Genomic DNA, 14,469 nt, shown 5'->3' on the forward strand with positions numbered 1-14,469 from the left:
AAACAGACCTCTATCCTTTGTAAGTTACCTAGCCGGTGGTATTCAGTTACAACCACAACAAATGGATTAAGACATCCTTCCACATCCTCTCCATGTCAGTTAATGTCAAATCCCCCTTTCTTATTGATCTTAACAGTGGTCTCAGAGCCTTTCTGACTCACTCTCTTTTACATTATATGTCCACCTTGTCAACAAATCCTGCTGGCAATGCCTCAAAATACATCCAGAAACAACTGCCATATACTCCTGCTCTGCCACCACCTTGGTCTCAGTCACAGCCATCTCATCTCTACTGTTAAAGCAGCTTTCTGTCTGATTTCCCCTTGTGCAATTTTCCTCAAAGAAACCGCAGTGATCCTGCTTTTAAAAAATTGTATCACACTTATCTTTGACTTAAACTTTCCAATAGCTTACTTCCTCATTCAGAGGAATCACCACAGTCCTCAAATGGTAAATAAAACCTTGCAAGATAAGCTGTATCTGGCTGACCTAATTCTTTTTTTTTTTTTTGTCCTGGTTTATAGTGATCTCTGCACCCTAGGGGCGGGGAGTGGGAGAGCTAGGATTACAAGCACAGGGAGCATTTCCCTGCTGCTAGGGATTTGGTTGGAGACCATGACTGCTAGCCTTTTCTGACTGCAACCAGTCTTCTTTGAGAAATTTTTTTTAATTTATTTTTTTATTATTCATATGTGCATACAATGCTTGGGTCATTTCTCCCCCCTGCCCCCACCCCCTCCCTTACCACCTTTCCCGCCCCATTCCTCTACGCCCCACCCTCTGGATACCCAGCAGAAACTATTTTGCCCCTATCTCAAATTTTGTTGAAGAGCGAGTATAAGCAATAATAGGAAGGAACGAGGGTTTTTGCTAGTTGAGACAAGGATAGCTATACAGGGAGTTGACTCACATTAATTTCCTGTGCGTGTGTGTTACCTTCTAGGTTAATTCTTCTTGATTTAACCTTTTCTCTAGTTCCCTGGTCCCCTTCTCCTACTGGCCTCAGTTGCTTTAGTTTCTCTGCGTTGAGGGCAACAAATGTTAGCTAATTTTTTAGGTGTCTTACCTATCCTCACATCTCCCTTGTGTGCTCTCGCTTTTATCTTGTGATCAAAGTTCAATCACCTTGTTGTGTTTGCCCTTGATCTAATGTCCGCATATGAGGGAGAACATATGATTTTTGGTCTTTTGGGCCAGGCTAACCTCACTCAGAATGATGTTCTCCAATTCCATCCATTTACTAGCGAATGATAACATTTCGTTCTTCATGGCTGCATAAAATTCCATTGTGTACAGATACCACATTTTCTTGATCCATTCGTCAGTAGTGGGGCATCTTGGCTGTTTCCATAACTTGGCTATTGTGAATGGTGCTGCAATAAACATGGGTGTGCAGGTGCCTCTGGAGTAACTTGTGTCACAGTCTTTTGGGTATATCCCCAAGAGTGGTATTGCTGGATCAAATGGTAGATCAATGTTTAGCTTTTTAAGTAGCCTCCAAATTTTTTTCCAGAGTGATTGTACTAGTCTACATTCCCACCAACAGTGTAAGAGGGTTCCTTTTTCCCACATCCTCGCCAACACCTGTTGTTGGTGGTGTTGCTAATGATGGCTATTCTAACAGAGGTGAGGTGGAATCTTAGCGTGGTTTTAATTTGAATTTCCTTTTTTGCTAGAGATGGTGAGCATTTTTTCATGTGTTTTTTGGCCATTTGAATTTCTTCTTTTCAGAAACTTCTGTTTAGTTCACTTGCCCATTTCTTTATTGGTTCATTAGTTTTGGGAGAATTTAGTTTTTTAAGTTCCCTATATATTCTGGTTATCAGTCAGTCCTTTGTCTGATGTGTAGCTGGCAAATATTTTCTCCCACTCTGTGGGTGTTCTCTTAAGTTTAGAGACCATTTCTTTTGTTGAGCAGTAACTTTATAGTTTTATGAAGTCCCATTTATCTATGCTATCTCTTAGTTGCTGTGTTGCTAGGGTTCCATTGAGAAAGTTCTTACCTATACCTACTAACTCCAGAGTATTTCCTACTCTTTCCTGTATCAACTTTAGAGTTGGGGGGTCTGATATTAAGATCCTTGATCCATTTTGAGTTAATATTGATATAGGGTGATAAACATGGATCTAGTTTCAGTTTTTTGCAGACTGCTAACCAGTTTTCCCAGCAGTTTTTGTTGAAGAGGCTGCTTTTTCTGCATTGTATATTTTTAGCACCTTTGTCAAAGGACAAGTTGGTTATAGTTGTGTGGCTTCATATCTGGGTCCTCTATTCTGTTCCAGTGGTCTTCATGTCTGTTTTTGTGCCAGTACTGTGTTTATTGTTATTGCTTTGTTAGGTATTGTGATACCTCCTGCATTGTTCTTTTGACTGAGTATTGCCTTGGCTATTTGTGGCCTCTTGTGTTTCCATATAAATTTAATGGTAGATTTTTCAATCTCTTTAATGAATGTCATTGGAATTTTGATGGGAATTGCATTAAACATGTAGATTACTTTTGGGAGTATAGACATTTTTACTATGTTGATTCTACCAATCCATGAGCATGGGAGATCTCTCCACTTTCTAGTCTTGCTCAATCTCTTTCCTTAAAAGTGTATAGTTTTCCTTGTAGAGGTCTTTCACATCCTTTGTTAAGTTTACACCTAGGTATTTGATTTTTTTTTGAGGCTATTGTAAATAGAATTGTTTTCATATATTCTTTTTCTGTTTGCTCATTGTTAGTGTATAGAAATGCTAATGATTTTTCTATGTTGATTTTATATCCTGCTACATTGCTATAGCTATTGATGGTGTCTAGGAGCTTCTGAGTAGAGTTTTTTGGGTCTTTAAGGTATAGGATCATGTGACTGACCTAATTCTTTTTCTCCTCCTCCTCCTCCTTCCCCTCCCCCTCACCTCTCCTCTTTTTCCCCTTCCATTCCCTGGCTCCCCCTCTTATTCTTCCTCCCTCTCTTCCCTCTCTCCCTTTTTCCATGGAACCTCACCAAAACCAGGGTATGGAAAATAGCATGCTTCTTCCCTCCCCAAGCTTTTGTGCTCTGTGTCCTCTACTTAGAACCACCATATCCACATGTTCTCTCCTTCACCCTTTTATATCTTTATTCAAGTGTTACCTTCCATATTAGTTCATTTTCCATTGCCGTAACAAAGTGCCTAAGGCTGAGTTATATATAAAGAAAAGAGATTTATTTATGAAAGTTCATTTATTTGGCCTCTGATGCGGGCTTAGAGTAGATGGAATAACATAGTGGACTCGTGCAAAGGTGATCACCTTTTAAGGCAGAAAATCACACACACACACACACACAAGCACACATACGAGAGAGAGAGAGAGAGAGAGAGAGAGAGAGAGAGAGAATGAGAGAGAGAGAGTCAGTGATCAGCCTCTTAGAGGAACTGACCAGGGTCCCAAGAGAACTACCTAAATCTCTTCTGAGGGCAGCACTCCCAATGACCTAACCACCTTCCATCAGGCTCCACCTCTTAAAGATCCCTGCACCTCAACACTACCCAATGAGGAGCAGATGTCCAAAATATGTATCCTTGGGGGACAACCACAGTACTGTCTCAGGGAAAACTGCCCTTCTCACACTTTTTTCTGCTTTACTTTCTCTTGAAGGATTTGTCACTTTTTAACAAGTAACATATTTAACTTCTTAATATTGTTTATGCTCTCTCTTCTTCACTAGAATACATGCTCCATGAAATCAGAATTATGGTTGTTATGGTTGTTCACTCTTTTGTATCACCAACACCAACATTAGTGGCTAGCACTCAGAAGAAACTCATTAATTGTTTGTTAAATGAACTAAATAATTCATTACAACCCTGTCTCATTTTTGGCAGTGTTCAAGTTTGAGCCCAGTTTACCACTGAGCTACAACATCCACAGCCTGATAAACCCCTTTTATTATCACTCTCAAATTCAATCCTTTCCACACTCCCCAGAGATCACCAACAGTAAATAAAGAAAGTTAAAGAACATTATATACAAAAACCCTTCATGTAAAAACAATAAGTAAGTGCCAAAATAAAGTTATGGAAGAACACACACCAAACTAAGATGTTGTTTTTCCATCTGGAACTTATTACTCTGTGAAGTGTGAGGGGAGAATATATTTTTTCCCAAGTGACTAGCCAGTGGTGCTATTATCATAAAAAACTATCCATTAATTCCACACCGATCTGTTATGCCACTTTTAACATACATTACATCTGTCTCTGCTAAAGCCAGGTTCCTGGGCTGTCTATATCTATAATGCACAATTTAAAAATTATAGCTTTACAGCAAACTTGCCTGTCTCTTAGGGTTAGTTATCCCTTGTTCTGTTTTTCAACATGTCTCTGGCTATTTTCATAAGTATATTTCCTCAGATAGCTTTTGAAATTAAGATGTTAGGTTAACAAATTAGAATTTGAATTGAGATTTCATTAAGTTTATAGATTAATTTCTGGAGAAGTTTCTTTCTTTTGTGGAACATAGTATTTCTTCCAAGTAATTCATGTATTTTATGACCCAGAGTATAGTTATTTTGTCTTCCTTTGATTTAGTACATTTCCTATTAACTTAATTTTAATTAAGTTATGACTGGTGAACAGAATAGCTATTCCTTTTGGGGTGTTTATTTTTATCATGAACCAAATGTACTAAGTCTTATTAGTGCTTTACTGCTATGGTTATGGTGCCTTTTTGGTTTTCCAGATAGATTCTTATCATCTCAAAATAATGTTAAGTTTGTCACTACTTTGATTAGCCTGGATTCCCCAGAACTCAGAAATTGAGAAAATAGTTTCTATATGAGCAATTTGGTACGGAGTACAATCTCATATAATTAGTTTTGCACACTGGGGAGCAAAACAGAGAGAGACAATCAGAGGATATGTGATTGAGTGGATCACAGCTAGACTTGACTAGTTGTCTGATCCCACAAGAATAGCTGAGAAGCATATGTAATATATCTCTGAATTATCTGTGATAAGGAGAAAGGAGAAGAATTTATTCACTTCCTTCCATCTGCCACTTGCCAAAGAGCCACCCCAAGAGATATTAGCATTGCTTCACTTCTGGATTTTGCATGTGTGGGTGCTGTGTGCTGTTCTAGCACCTCAAGATTATGAGGGAAGCTCCAGGGAAGGAAAGAACATCATGTTTTTGTGGAGTAAGGTTCTGTCAAATTGTATCAGCAATAAGTCAGTCTGAGAGCACACAGAACAGTGCTTGCTGGGATAAGAGACCCATGAGGCAAGGGGAATCTGGAGTGGTGTTTAAGAAATGGTGATTTGGTCCACCCCTTGCTCCCAAGATCTTCTAATGCTTTCCATCAAACTACAATATAGAGCCAAACATAGCTTTCCGTTCATCCCCGAGAGCAGGAAACACAACTCCCATTTTTCATGAGTCAAATTTGAAGGTTTTTAAAAAGAAAACTAATAAGACATGCAAAACTTTATGAAAGGATCAATGAGACAACTTCTAGTCCCTGTTGCTACAGCTTCACTGACTATCATGTTTTGCCCAGGTCCTCTGAATTTCCTTTTGGGAGGCTTGTGTATTTTAATGTATACCATACATGCATTTACAGTGAAAGGGGGCTTCTTTTAGGCAAACTTAAGGTAAGGCCTTGCTTTTTAAATCCAGTCTGAAAATCATCTTTTAAATTAGACTGTTTAGATCATTTTAGCTTAATGTAATTTGTCAATTCAGTGGGCATCAGTGGGCATCGTGCTATTGTTTTCTATTTGCCCTTCCTATTATTCATTGTCTTCTATTCTTTTTTCTTCTTCCTTTTGGTACTTTTCAGTATTTTAGTTTTTCTCTTCACTGGCTCAATAATGATATCTCTTTGGTTTACATTTCTTAGTGGTTGCTTTAGAATTTACAATTTACTTTTTTTAAACTTACTACAATCCACCTTTAAATGGTATTCTGTCACTTCATGTACTGTGTGAGAACACTGACATGGTAAGTAGACTTCAACTTTCCTTTCTTCTACTTCGAGCTAGTATTATTACATATTTTACCTCTACCTGTGTTATTGTTTGTTTTTATGAGATTGTTTTGAAGACATTAACAATGAAAAAAATGTCTCCTATTTTTAGCATTTTAGCATTTCTAAGGGTCATATTTTTGTATAGATCTGAATATCCAACTAGTAACATTCTCCTGTTTAAAGAAAAATTTTAACATATCTTATACTGAAGATATGGTAAAAATAAATTTCATGCTTCTTTTTCTTTATATTTTTGAAAATATCCTTCTTTTTCTCTTTAACACAGTGTTTCACTATGTAATGCAGGCTGACCTCAAAGCCACTATGTACCTGCCTCAGCCTCAAGAGTGCTGGGATTATAGGAATATACCAACTTGTCCAGCACAGCATCCCCTTTCTTTAGAAGAATATTTTCTCTGTTCTGTCTATTGGTTGTCACACAAACTTTTTCAGCCCTTTGTAAAATCTGGAATTGTTTTTTTTTTTTTTTGGTTTGCTGATTTCCAATGGTTCTTCCCTAGATATGGGTCATTTCTTTTCATGTTTGCATAGATTAGTATTCATCCAAACATTTGGAAGACTCCTCTGCACATCTCTCTCTCTCTCTCTTTCTTCCCTCACTCCGTGGGATTATATCCTCCAAATTCTCCCTGCTTTTATTTCACAAGCTTTGTTCTGATCTATCTTTAAGTCTGTCTTGTCTGTTCTGTAACGTGGATATAAACTGGACAATCATGGAACCCACCCTGCCTGTTTCCCTTCTTCAGTCCATGCTCCCCACTGTCCAATGTCTAAATGCCATTTTTCACATTTTTCTATATTTTAAGTCATTTAAGGAGGTAGAGGAAACTGTTCCCTATTATTCCCTTATGTCTTGGAAAGGGAAGCCATTAGCACATAATTTATACTTCAGAAAAGTTTTTTTTAAAATAAAAGGAACATGATATTCATTAATCTGATTCTAGGTATTTGGTCAAAGCGGGTACTTTTTAAGAATTCTTATTTCCTTTAATCCTGAGTTAGACTTCCAGTTTAACTCAGAACTTAGGCATATTGAAAAGGCTCTTCGTCAACATTTGTGTTTTATATTTTTATTTCACTAACTGTCAAAAGGAGAAAGAGGGTTGGAGTAAGACTAATGTACTTAGTTTGGGACTCATGCTTGAAGTTCTGTTTAATGCCAGGTGATGTTCAGAAGTCATTTGGATCTATGACTTCTGGCACTCAAGAAAGTTCTGAACTGCAGATAGAGGTTTAAGAATCACCATGGAGAATTGGTGTTAGAAGTCCATCAGGATGGGCTGAGTGCTTGTAAAGGAGAATCAGAGAAGAAGTACAGGATGGAATCCTAACAGAAAGGCAGTGTAGAAAAGGAAATTGCAGAGGAGTATAAACCTGAAAAATTGTTGGTAGAACTGAATTTAATGCTAGTTTTCTCAAATAAACTAACATTTAGGTGAACAGAATATTGTAAACTCATTAACCATAGGTAATAATGGTGTACTTCAGGTTGTTCTATAAACACTTATTTTATTCTCCACTCCTTTTCCTTCAAGCAGGGGTAAGCTTTAGAGCCTCAGCCCTTGGAGACTGAGGATCAGAGGCCTGCATGAGTAAACGATTGCCTCAGATCAAAGCCTAGGGCCTTTTCAATCTAATTATCTATGAAAAACTGATAAAATACTGACTTTTATAACAAAATAGGAGTAAAAATCAATCAGAAAACTTTGTGAGGTGCTCTGCCACACACTCTGTGAAAGTCAAAATAGTAGTTCAGTACTTTTTCCTTGACTGTAATAAAGAAATCCCCAGAAAACTATTGCAACCTGGCTTGGGGCTCCTCACCTACATAATTTATATTTCTATTTCATTCTTCTCCATTTAAGGTTAGAATTGTATTGTTTTTATGTGGTAAACTACAATTTAGTTGGTGAAATTGTGCTTTTACTCAAGGTTTTGGCAATCAACAGGTGTATGCCTTCCCTGAATGATGAATCTGTGAAAAGGAATTAGATTGGTTTTTGATTTGATTACAACTCTTCCCAATAGAGGCCATTTTTGATGCATTAACCACCAAACAAATCTGAGTTCAGTCTTCTTTGGAAGAATAAAACTGAAAGACTTAGACTCATATAGGCACAGTGAGTTATTTATTATTTATTTATTTGGGTAGTACTGGGGTTGAACTCAGGACTTCCCCCTTGCTAGGCAGGCACTCTACTACATGAGAAATGCCTCCATGGTTTATTTTGGTTCCTTATTTGTTGGTTATTTTGTTTGGTTAATTTGGAGATAGGGTCTCACTTTTTACCCAGGCCAGCCTAGATGGCGATCCTCCTGTTTTAAGTTCCACCATTGCACCATTGCTTGGATGACAGGCACACACCACCATGCCCAGCTTTTTTCCATTGAGATGGGATCTCACTAACTCTTTTTTTTTGGCCTGGGCTATCCTGGAAACATGATCCTTCAGATCTCAGTCTCCCAAGGAACTAGGATTATAGATGTGAATCTTGATGTCCAGCTGATAAGTGTTTTTTTGTTTTTTTTTTTAAACTCAGGACCTCATGCTTGCTAGACAAGCACTCTGTTACTTGAGCCATGCATCTAGCCTGTTTTGCTTTTAGTTAGGTTTCAAATAGGGTCCCACACTTTTTGCTTGTCTCAACCATCAATCCTCCTACCTCCACCTCCTATGTAGCTGAGGTCACAGGTATATGCCATTATACCTGGCTTGTTTCTGAGATAGGATCTCACTAACTTTTTTTCCCTGGGCTGCTCTAAAATTGCAATCTTCCCATCTCAGCCTCCCAAGTAGATGAAATTACAGGGGCGAGCCACCATGCCCAGCCTTAGGCCCTGTAAGTTCTTTCATTAAAAAATATTCTTTATTGGCAGTAGAGATACTCATTTGGAGAATGGAAGAGATGGTGAGTTAACACGAAATAATTTGCCTAGGTATTTAAAATATGTTTTCCATTTCTTACCACCCAGGGAAGTAAGGCACAATTACTCTCATTCTCCATATGGGAAAATGCCTTCATGGAGTTGTTTACCTGCTCAAGGCCATCTAGCTAGTACATTGTGATTGTTCTGCTCTGGTTCATGAGCCTTTCACTTTCTATATGTCATTCTGCCTTCGTAGTGAAGGAGGACAATTTCTGCTGTGGTCTGAGAAGACAGAGTCCATAGCATTCTGGAAGGTTTAGAAATGGAAAGAATGATAAAGAAAGTAATTTTCACTACTACACCTAGTCAGATGTACCATTTATTTTTAGCACTGAAGCACAGAAATGCATGGAACAAAGCAACCTGGCTCATTACATAACCAAGCAACACATACTTGGAAAATAGCAGAGCATTTGATCAAAATGCATATGGGTTCCAATTCTGGATGTGTGTCCTTTAACAAGGTAATTCATTGTCCCAAGCCTCAGTTTCCTCATTAGAAGAAATGGGGCAACAATGCCCACCTCACAGCACTGATGTTGAAATCTGAATATGCATCTGGCTTTAGCAATTTCCTGGAAGATCAAAAAAAGCACCTCTTGCCAGTAACTTCTATGTTTAGAGTACTGAAGCAGTTCATTAAGGGACTACCTAAGGGAATGCCAGATCATAATCCCTTCATGAACTCTGAGATTCCATCACTAACCTAATGGGTCACAGTAAGGAAATGAAGGTAGAGTATGGAAAAAGATATTACAGATAAGATAACAACCAGATAAAGAGAATATCTACAAATGGTGATAGCAGGAAAAAAATCTGCTTTTATTTCTGTGCTATAAGGAAAGTGGCCATACTTGCAGAAACCAGTATACTAGGCTGACCTGTGTGAATCAGAGGGAGCTGAATGGATTAAATGGTATTTTAAATGTTTAAGTGTATAGCACTTATTTAAGCCTAGCTTAAATAGGCTGTAAAGTAAATATTAATATTTTCCATTTCATTCTTTGTTGGAATTCCAATCTTAGGGAGATAAAGAGGTACAGATGAAGGGGGTTATGGATGTCAACTTGAAGAGCTACACCTTGACTTTGCAGCAATCTGTAGCCTTAGTGAATGATATTGAGGAGAATGATAACATTTGAGCAGCACTTTGGGAAGACTGGCCTGAATATGGTGTGGAGGATGAAGTGGAAGGATTGAGAGTTGAAATATCACTTAGGAAACTGATGTAAAAGGCCAGAGGAAACACGTTGTGAACCTAAACTGCCCAACAGCAGGGATAAAGCAAAGGATCAAAATTGGAAAACTATATAAAAAATTAAGCTTCTGAGATAAAGATGGGTTATGGAGCAGGAAAAGGCGAAGATGATTTTGAACTATTTAATCAATGACTGGGAAAGTGTAGGAGACATTATCTGAGGTAATCCTCAATGTAGAGTAAGGTTTCAGGGCTTGCTGAATCTGGAATGTTCTCCAAAGGTCTCTGTGTTAAAGGCTTGATCCCCAGCTTGGTACTATTGGGAATTGATGGAAATTTTAAGAGGAAGAACCTGGTAGGAGGGTTTCAGGTCATTGGGGAAGTGCCCTTGGAGGGGATTATGGGACTCTGGTCCCTTCCTCTCACTTTCCTTTTGCTTTCTGGCCAAGAAGGGAATGGTTTCTCTCCTTAACGTGTTCCTGCCATGATATGCACCATAGAGCCAAAGCAATTATACCAACTGATTACAGATTGAAAATTTTGACACCAAGAGCAAAAGTAAATATTTTCTCTGTCTGAATTGATTATCTCAGAATTTGCTATATTGAAAGAATACTAACACAGAGCTATAACTGAGATTGAGTGATTTTTGAAAAGTGCTGTATTAGTGGAGAAATTGGAAATTTAGCTGCAGAATTCAGTAACTTAAAGAAGATGAGATGGGTGAATTGTGTACACAACAAAATGTAGCTGCAAATTAAAAAGAAAATCCAACTGAACCTGTATAAGATTTCTGGCTTGAACTGCTAAATGTTGGGCTGGATAATACATGAAACTTCTGAGTATGAGATAACAGACAGGGAGAGTATCAGGTACAGTACTATGAGCTTATAACTTCACTCCCATCATATCCTATGACGTAGGTACTATCAGTATCTCTATTTTACAGAAGAGGAACTTGAGGAAATAAGTTTCCCAAGATCATGTTTCTAGTGAATTTGAATCTGGGTTTTAAACCAGGAAAGCTTCTCTAGTCTCCTGTTTTACAAATGAACATGAAGATGTTGAGGCTCTTGTTCCTATAAATTGTATGGTGAGTTAATAGTTAACTTAGAACTCTTTACATTGGTCACTCTGAAAGTCACTGGTGTTTTAAACAGCACTGTTTTTCAATGAAGTCTGTTTGAGTACATCGGAGTAATATCATTAAGGAAAGCCCTTGTTCAGCAAATATTCAATGAGTGTCCACAAGGTGTGAACAACATCCATCAGGCTAATTCCACATGTTAAATACTCTAAGAAAAGAGGACTTAGTTGTTAATATTCTATTCAATTCACTACACACTTGTTGATCCCTATTAATATTTCAAGCACTGTGCTGAGTTAATTTCAGAGATCAACAGCACAGAATCCAGGTCAAGCTTCACACACACACACACACACACACACACACACACACACACACACACATACACACAAATGGCAGCATTGCAGAGATTTGCTTGCTTAGATTTAAATAAATATTTAAGCATTGCATATGGGAAATATCTAACCCCATTTTGCTTCTAGAATATTTTATTACAGAAATTAGGGAATCCAATCTTTGCTTTTCTTATGGCTATTATACTACATCCTCTTTCCCCTACATATACCTAGAGACTCAAGTCAGATAAAGTCTTTTAATTTAAATAAGTAGTGATGGATAAAGGTGATATATTGGAGAAATGGATAAATCAAATTTGAATAAGAAAATGATACTTCACAAGTGGTTTCACCTAATATGAGAATTGGGCTTTGGCCAGTTTTCATACCTCAGCACCTTGACTGTATTGTATTTCTAGAAGGTAGAGAATATTAAATATACTTAATGATTGATTGCATCTCAATTTTCAAGTGTTACATCAAACACACCTTTAAATGAGGAGAATTTTATTCTTTTAAACCACATCAACAGAACTTTTTATTATTAAAATTCTAATGCCCTGGGTTTAATACATTTAATCCAAATTTGATCCAAGAGTGAAGTTCCTTTTTGGCAGAATTATAGATAATTTACTGTATTGTGGCCTTTCTTTCCAGGGTAAAAAATATTGGCTAGAGGAGTTCTGGCTGACACATTATAAAATAAAGCTGGCAAATGGATTATATGGGACTTTGCCAATTCTATACCCATGTGAAGATTCCCAAGTGAATCAATATGGCTTTCCTTTACAACTGCCCTCTGAAAACTGGTATGTACCATTGAATTTCCAGAAAGACTAGAAATGCAGAAATATACACCTAGAATATATATTAATAGTCATCTAGTCTACCTCCTCTCCTAAATCAATAATTATTTTATTTGAAAACACCCCTGATAGAGGTTCACCCACATTCAATTAAGCTGGTTTTGGGGGAAGATTACAACTTCATTACTGGCTATCTCTGAATACTATAGAACTGATAAATGCCTCTAAGAAACTTCTGCTCATTGGCTCTAATTCTCTTCTTTGAGGTCATAATGAACCTAGCAGCTTACTCTTTGGCACACAGCCTTGCAGATATTTGGAGAGTTGACTCTTACCCTTTCACTGAATCTTCTCATTTTCCTAGAAAACATAACCAGGTCTTTTAGCTAGGCAGACTAGTCTTTTCTTTGTTGGAATCCTTTAAAAATTGTGAGTCCCAAAATAATACCCAGGTTTTGAATCCATTTTAACATACTACCCATCAGTTGAATGTCCAATGGTGGTGAATATGTTTAATTCCATGTGCCACATCCAGGTTATCACTAGAGGCTTCCTGGAATGCTGTACCAAAGAAGATTCTAATGTTATCTGGCTCCAGTATATCTCTGGACTCTGAAATGTCTGCTATGGATTCATGAGGTGGGGATGGTTGCAGGTTACCCATACCTTAGATTTAGTGACCAGGGAATGACTGTCTGTCAAGTCTTTACATAGAGTTTTTGAAAGCAAAATTTAAGCCACTTTCTCATTTGTGTTTCCTGAAGTTTCTTTAAGGCTAGAGTACATTTCCTCTCTGAAAACTCTTCCTTGTGCTTAGATCCATGTATCTCTACTATTTAAATATTGGTAGCCAGCGGTGTCCATATTATGAAATATTCTGGCTGTAGAAAAATCAGATCCTGGTCATAAGATGGCTTCGTCAGATATTCTTTCTTGATTAACTGGTATCTCTGAAAATGATAAAATAATAAAAGTCATGATAAAAATAAGTGTCACTTCATTGTGTTTTATGTTTTTCAAATGACTCAGTGTACTATTTCTTTTGATCCCTATGACATCCTTGGCATTGTTATTCCTATTTTAAAGCTGAGAAGACAATTTTAAACATTTAAGTAACATGCCGAAGAACACCTGAATCATGTCAGATTGAATCCAGGATTTTCTGCTAAAAAGTCTGGACATTTTCCTATGCAGAATAAGCTTTGGAGACATTTGTTCTTTCTTTGTCTTTGTTAACAAGACCGTCCTTGCTACCTATGGTTACAGTTCCTACCAGACATACCTCTTCTATGGCTATAGCTCTCAGAACATTCAGTTATGGCTCTTTTCCCTGCCCATTCAGAACTAGAGTCAGTAATGGCTTCCCCATTGTTAGTCTCTAAGTCTTTCTTCATCTCATGTTGGTTCCCTGAACTCTGACCTTAACTTTAAATGTCTTTGATTAAACCCTCTTAAAATATCTCTTTGAGTGAGCCTTCCATTTTCCTGCCACGTAACCAAGAGCAGACAATAGCTGTTTCCTCTGTCTGGTTTACAAGGTGTACTTGGATCTAAATGACTTTCAGACTGGATAATACACAGCCTATCCAATTCTTTAAAGGAGCAATAACCAAGGCACCCCTGTTGAGATTAGTCTTTTAGGAAAGATGACTTCCCAACTTCAGAACCAGCTAGAAGGTTGGGGCAGTCCCCTACATTTATGATTATCAGAAATAATTTTCTGTTTTGTTACTCAACCAAGTTTGATTATTTACTTATCTATACGTATGGTAAAATAGAGCTGCCTTAATTTGTGTTCCTTTTTTTAGTGAAACAGTCTTTTAATTTTTTTTATTTCATAAATTTTTTATTAGGATGTATTCATTATACTGCAGGCAACTCATTGTGACAATTCCAATTAGGCTATAAGATAAGTAAAAATTTCAATCATGCAACCCACCATCCAGGCATATGTCTCTATGTGTTTCCCAAGAAATATATGTGGAAATATATGCCAAGAAATAAAGCCAGAAGAGAGAATAGGGAAAAGTTGAGTTTTGAAATCATCCACCTCAACTCTTTCATAAATCCTAAAATTGGAAATGGGAGGTAATCCATTAG

At 37.4% G+C, this 14,469-nt stretch overlaps 1 long non-coding RNA gene across 2 annotated transcripts in view; it reads right to left on the reverse strand.

The window, feature by feature from the left end:
- The window catches only part of LOC141424936 (uncharacterized), a 158,588-nt gene that overhangs the window by 48,734 nt on the left and 95,385 nt on the right, over positions 1 to 14,469 (reverse strand). Inside the window, exon 5 of one of the 2 annotated variants that reach the window (XR_012449901.1) lies at positions 12,070 to 13,319. The exons of the other annotated variant lie outside the window; for it this stretch is intronic. This is a non-coding gene — a long non-coding RNA (uncharacterized lncRNA). Of the gene's footprint in view, positions 1 to 12,069; positions 13,320 to 14,469 lie in introns of those variants that run through there. 2 annotated transcript variants of the gene reach the window in all.

The sequence above is a fragment of the Castor canadensis genome, chromosome 7 (assembly GCF_047511655.1).
Source record: "Castor canadensis chromosome 7, mCasCan1.hap1v2, whole genome shotgun sequence".
In the NCBI taxonomy this organism is placed as follows: domain Eukaryota; kingdom Metazoa; phylum Chordata; class Mammalia; order Rodentia; family Castoridae; genus Castor; species Castor canadensis.